This window comes from Perissodus microlepis, chromosome 2 (assembly GCF_051167445.1).
Source record: "Perissodus microlepis isolate ML-2025 ecotype Zambia chromosome 2, ASM5116744v1, whole genome shotgun sequence".
Lineage (NCBI taxonomy): Eukaryota > Metazoa > Chordata > Actinopteri > Cichliformes > Cichlidae > Perissodus > Perissodus microlepis.
Genome location: NC_140462.1, coordinates 14,267,107 through 14,274,367, shown reverse-complemented (window position 1 = coordinate 14,274,367; position 7,261 = coordinate 14,267,107).

The window sequence follows — 7,261 nt, the reverse complement described above, 5'->3', positions numbered from 1 at the left end:
CCATCCATCCATCCAAGTCAATTCTCTCAAAAGTGGCTAATTTACACCTTAACATGATTGGACGCTGAACTCCACCCTCAAATTCTCATTCTATATTAAATCCATCTCAAAATCTGCAGAACACAGCTGAGACCCTCATTAATGCTTTGATCACTTCCCACCCAGATTACCTCCTGGTTGGCCAGTCTATCAAAGCCCTGGACATGCTGCACTATGCTCAGAACAGTTCTCTCCTTAACGTTTTTCAGATGCCCCGTCCATGCAGTATTTAAACCCAGAGTACACCATCACTCATTGTGCGACTGTTATGGCAGTGGTAGTATACCTCAGGCCACTTTTTACTCATTTGCTCACCTGTGTGTTTGGAATCATTATTCTTGTACTTACCTGTATCCTACTTCCTGTTTGAGTACCTGCTGTAAAGAACTCTCTACTAACCTGCCCGAGCAACTCTTGCCCTACCAGCCTCACTACTTACTACTACCTCACTACTGATCTTTTTACTTACTAGAAATCAACCTTATAGAATGAGACAAGAAGTCACAACCTTGTTTTCCAGTAAATTTACTTGAACTAGTCCTAGCCATGGAGAAAGGAGAGACACTGTACTAAGAGCTGTTTGGTAAACCTGCTAAAGACATTTGCCTGAACTTGATTTCTGCTGATGCTGCTTACCAGTGATATTCATTGTTCTTCCAAAACACAAAAACCACGAAACCCTTTGACTCTTTCCTACATGTTGACCCCGCTAGAAGAAAACATAACGATTTTCCTTTAAGAATTGTTTTCATATAATCCTCTAGATAGATTTGCAGTTAGTGACTGGTATTACCTGTTGGAACAGTACTGGCTTCTATTTTACCACAATAGTGTCGGCACAGCAAATGATCTGCCTTGAAGGTACTTTAAGGAAGTGCCTTAGAAAAATATGTTTTAACAGTAGGTCTTTCCATATAGTGAAAACTACAGAAGATTGTTTTGACTGCTTGTTTTTGACAAAATAGTTACCGTCACTGAAGTTTTTACTTTTTTTTTTTTTTTAAATATTTGTTATCTCAAAACATCAACAAGTTAACTATAAATGTCAATTAATTTTTTTTATTGAGATAATAACCCCTCCCCCCCTTCAGCAGCTGAAACAAACTTCAATACTAAACCTTTTTTTTCCTAAAGCAAACACCAATGTAACACTCATAATTGTCCAGCAGGGGTCCCTGTCCTCATGTCTTATATTGAAAGTAGTAAAGTAAATAGTAAAGATTGAGTTACTGCAAATAAATGTACTTATTTTAATTATTATATGATAATTAATTGAATGTAGTTTAATAATTATGCTGGTTGGTTTTATTTGAGGGATTACTCTGTCTCCTACAATATTTAGTGGGCATGCACTTGAGTCTTTTTTCTTTCAAAAAATATGACTCCTGTAACCCTACGAGCCACTGATTTTCAAGTTTAGATTTGTTTGCAAGTCTATGAGCCAGCCTTTAGACAACGGTGCATATTCTTGAGTCACCTAAGGGTTTACATGATTTCTAAAAATCATTTAAAAACTCAGATATTTGTGAGGTGTTGTGAATGCACACAAATGTTTAAACATGAGCAGAATCTGACTAAAGAACACATTTAAATCTAAAGGTTTAGAGATTTAAATAAGTCAAAGCAATGATGTTAACATCTATATAGTAACTTCCACAAACAAGCAGCTTTATACCAGAACTGTCAACTCATTACAATCTGTTGATGTCTAAAAGTAGCAAAAACATGAGGACAGGAGACAGATAAATCATGTCTATACTATATGTGTGCTAGTGCAGCAAGAGGACTATTAAATGAGATATGAAACACATTATATGATCTCTCTCTCTCTCTCTCTCTCTCTCTCTCTCTCTCTCTCTATATATATATATATATATATATATATATATATATATATATATATATATATATATATATATATATATATATATATATATATATATATATATAGAGAGAGAGAGAGAGAGAGAGATAGATTACACATGATAAAACCAGATATTTTTGTAGTTAATGCTGAAAAAGTGGTTACAGAAACAACAGACATTTCTATTATTTTACTGTTTACAGATAACTAATTTAATATATTACTTACTTCACTTAGATGCAGGTCATGGTATTTACAGAAGTCTGTAAAGCTGATTAAAAAAATGGTAAAACCCCACAACATTTAATCCATTTTCGTTGAAATGTGCATGTTTAAACAGACACATGATTATTTAGAAAAACCGATGTTGAGATGATTCTGTGCTTGTGAAATATTTGTAATCTCAAAGTTTTTCAGGGTAATGGGTAATAGGGTGTTGTCACAATGGAAAATCGGCAAATGGTCCATGCTGCACATGTGGGATGGTTCTTAATATGGTCAAGACGGTACTGTTGCAAAGAAGTGTTTATTCATCACCATGGTAACGGAAAACCCTGCAGTTTATTTGGAAGAAAAGCCCCCGAGTAAGTCCATTCAGCAGCTCCTCTTTGAACAATGCATATGGGCAGATCTTTCTGCACTACAGTAATCATTACATTGAACTTTGGAGGCATTGGCAGATTTTTTAAAGGTATTAAAAATAGAGTTTGAAGATTATTATTGTTAATCTGACCATCTGGTCACTTTATTAAGAACCATTGTGCAATCTACTGCAAAGCAGTGCAGCATCTTCTTCAAAAATTTGACTGTGACGAAGCTCATATTCATTAGTAGAGTCATACCCATTATGTATGTTAGTCTGGTGGAGAAATAAAAGTAGTAATTATGACCTTTTTGACAACTTGAAAAGAAAAGTGTGGCAGCTTAATAAAAGCACAATTAATGGAAGAGCTGTTTTACTGGATTGAATTAGATTTGACAGTGACAGTACCCAATGATGAGTGTACAGGTGTGATATTTCCTGCTTCGGCACGAAGGCAGCTAGACAACTGTTTTTCTCCTCATAGCCCCAACAGCCAACCTCCACAGGGTATACTTTGGCTCTCCAGCCAGTTTATTGGCCTTTTGCTGACAACTCGACACATTTGACATGGTTCCTGTGACATGTTTCATGTTAAAAAACAGGAGGTGCTTGATAGAAGCGCAATTTCCGAAGAGCTGTTTTACTGGTTTGAATTAGATTTGACAGTTACAGTCCCCAATATCGGTGTATATTACACAAATACATTGTATAGTGGTTATTGCTTATAGTAGTCTCTTGCTTAATATGAGAAAACAATGTGAAAAAAATAACTATTCTTGTTCAATTTTGCAAGAAGAAAAAGAAGATGGTGGGAAAAAAAAGTATAGACGAGGTACTTCTGTTTTTGTGTGTTTTTTTCCCCTAATCTATATGTCGGTTCTCAGGGACCTTAGGCCAAGGTAAGAAGTGATGTCAGTGAGGGTGATAAAACTGTGGTCTTTTCTTCAGTTGTGTCACTTTGTTTTCCTTCCTGCTGGTTTGTAAAAGCCCCGAGAAACAGATTCCTTTACACTGTTGTCACAACAAGAAGTGTGGCAATCGCTCACTGAGGTTCACATTTATAAAATGTTTGAGAAAATCTGAAAATTCTGATCACTCATTGGTCATATTTGGAAATTCTTAATCAGATTACTGTCTGTGTGGCAGCTGACGTTTTGAAATCAGAATCAGTAATCAGTTTGGTTAAATACAGTTTTAAAACAAATGGGTTCAAAATGTTTAAAATCAGCTCAGCCTGATATGTCGCTGTCTAAAAATCCATCCATTCATTGTCTTCCACTTATTCAATTCAGGGTGGACGGAGGTGATCACAGCAGTCTAAAAAACATTTTATGGACAAAAGGAAATGTCTGTTTCTCAGAAAACCTTCTATGAGTGTGTCATGACTCACATTAAAATAAGGTAAGCTATAATTTTCTGAAATTACCAACTTTTTAGTTTCATTTTGTTTTCTGGTATGATGCAAACTTAAAGAAGAAGAAAAAAGAGGAAACCGAGGGGCCTTCGAGGCCAGCTGTGTGTTGTTGCACATTAACCTCAAAAACCCACTGCACTGATGACATCCATGTGTCCTGTTTCTCACCCCTTACCAGTTGAACAACAGAAATGTCTTCTTACATTTAAATACATTTGAGCTTTAACAAACTTGGATGTTCAATACTTTGATTTTGTGCTGTTATTTTTATGATTATTTGATATTTCTACATTTCTTTCCTTCTTTTTTGTTAATTAAATGTATTTTTGATCTGCTTTGTAGCTTTAGTTGCCCATCTAGATTACGCTGTCATATTGTATCCACTTTAAAAGATACCTGCTTTCTTTTAATTAGACGGTACTACATAAAATGTGCTTTTTGACACTCAAATCAGCCAAAAACTATTTGAAAAAGTCATCAGCATCAACGTCTCTTTCCAGGAATGATGACGGCTATTTGTGAAATAATAGCGTCATGACAAGAAATAAATATTCCCCACCTCCGCATTATCTTGCTAAATTTTCCTTCCTAAAATTATTTCTTCATGAAATAACTCACAGCAACATTTTTGTGATTAGCTTTGAGGAACCAGAAGGTTTTTTTTGGCACCAACAGTGAGTTAACAGCTGTTAGCTGAAAACTTTTCTGCATATGGTGTGAAGCTTTTTCTTATATAATTTGAGGAAAGTGGGCAAAAAGAAGGGCCTAAAGCAGCAGAAATAGGAAAAAAAAAATCAGCAAAAACCTGACCTGAGAGATCCGTCCTTCACTTCATCCGTCTACTGTTGACTGAAGCCTCATCAGAAGGAGGCACAAGGATAGAAGGATGGCTGTCAAGAAGGGAGGGAGGAAACGTGGAGTCTATGGATCCAAATGAGAAATCTTTAATTTTAAAGAGGACATGAGGTGCAACTGTGAGTGTCTACAGCAACCTGTAAAACACAGAGGAGGGGCTGTGGTTTTAGTTTTCAACATGACAATGATCCCAAACACACTGCCAGTGCAGTAAAAGCATACCTGGATAAGACAAAAACACATAACAAGGAACAGGATCAGTCATGGATTGGCCTTCCCAAGACGCAAACATCAACATTATTGAAGCAGTGTGGGATCATCATGACAAAAACTGGAATAAAAGTCAGTCAACAGCCAAAGAAGATACCAGAAATTGACTTTCAAGCTTTCAAGAATTGAGGAAATTGTTAGCAAAGTTTAAAGAAATGAGGTGCAATTCAAAACTCATACAGTTATACTTTGTCTCTTTAATCAAATTTTTACTTCAACATGAAAACTTTTTGGACTTTTGGTGATGTGAAGCAGGGACTTGAAAAAAGAAAAAAAAAACATTAAATGTATAGTTTCAGTTGTGGGTTTTTCTGTATTGCGTCAACATTTTAATGATTACAAAGAACAAACTGAAACCAAAAGCTGGAAAATAAACCTAAACACATGTTTAGCCATTTAAGCTCCACCTGTGTCCACTTTGCTGTATGTGACTGGCCTGTATTTGTTGCTGTTGCTTCTTTCACACACTAAACTCAGTACTAGAAGTTGAGCAGCAGGCCATGGCCTCTCCTTTCCTCTGAGATTATGTGTGCGGATTGGTTAGTGCGAGATCAATACAGGTGCTGTTCTGTGCAGGTCTGTTTTTGAGATTATAGACAATTTGTTATTGTTTTCAGAGAGATGTGATAGTCAGGCATATTGTGCTACAGCCAATTCTCTGCCAGTTCATCTCCTGTCCAGTGTTACTCTGCCCTCCAAACAAAACACAGACCCCTTGCCTGGAAACTTCCTGGCTGATAATGAGGTGATAAAGGTTGTGGACCTACAAACAGGGTGAATTCCCTGTTTTCATGTTGCCACCACACACGCAAAACCAACAGATACAGGCATGCACACACCTTGTTGATCTTAGCATTGGTTTGACAGTCCTTGGACCTGGTCGTTCTATCATTGTGTGTGAACAGACTTGTTTTTCCTCTGCTGAACGGGAGTGCATATTTTAACTTGTAACAGAACAATGCTGGACCTGAAGGGTTCATTGTTTCTGCCAGGAGGGCCTGGTGGAGGCGGATAAGCCAAAATAACAGTTTGGGAACATTTTGGACTTAAGACAGATGAAATGAAGAAAGAGCATGGATAATGAGCTGGAAAGAATGAAGAAAGCAAAAGCAGGAAAAGTAATTGGAGATCAGAACGCAAAAAAGTGAGTCAGAAAACACTCAGTTTAGCTCTAAGCATGTTCAACTTTGCACTAGTTAACAGTTTTGGAAAGCAGCCATAAGAATTCAAATGTTTTATGTCTGTCAGCAAAAATATGTTATGTAATATATTCAGTGTTGGGAAGGTTACTTTTAAAATGTATTCCATTGCAGATTACAGTATACATGCCCCAAAATGTATTCTGTAACGTCTTCCGTTACGCTACTCAATGACAGTAACGTATTCTGAATACTTTGGATTACTTAATATATTATCATGCATTTTACAACTACGTGAATGTACTATTGCTGATAGTACATTTATTACTGTTACTGAAGCTCCGCGGCTCCGAACCGTAGTAAAGGGACCTCTGACTAATACCGCCGGGTCCGTGTCGGCTCGTAGCCGAAAAATAGCTTTACTTTGTTGTGTGGGTCAGCTTTTCTTGCGACAGACAGAGAGGCGTTGAAAGACTGCTCCAACGGAACTTATTGTTTCGGAGGAAAACACCAACCCAGTGTACAGTCGAGTCTTAATAGCGTACTTACAACTGGGCTCCTCAGGCACTCTTCTTGGCTGCAGTGGTTATTATTATATTTACATGCTTCCAGCTCCCGTTTTTGCTCGAGGACAACTCGTACTTTTCGACTCTCCTTTTTCTCCCTCCTCGCGCTCACAGACACATAACGTGTATGGCGGTCCATTCTCCCTGCAACACGGACTACACTGCCCATGAGGCTACATTCTTTAGGGCTATGCCTGTAGCATTCTGCCTATTAGCTTAGCACAACAACAACAACAACAACAAAAAGGCGCTCTCTCACCCAGGAAACACACAGTCGCAGAGAGAGAGAGCGTCGCCCTGTAACCATGGCAACCGTAACGCTGCCGCCTGGAACAACAGAACGTAGCTGTCAAACAAAACCCAAACAGTCCTGACCCGCGACAATATGAAACAGGAAAGTAATCCATTTATTTCAACAAAGTAACTGTATTCTAAATACCACCTTTTTAAACGGTAACTGTAACGGAATACAGTTACTCATATTTTGTATTTTAAATACGTAACGGCGGTACATGTATTCCGTTACTCCCC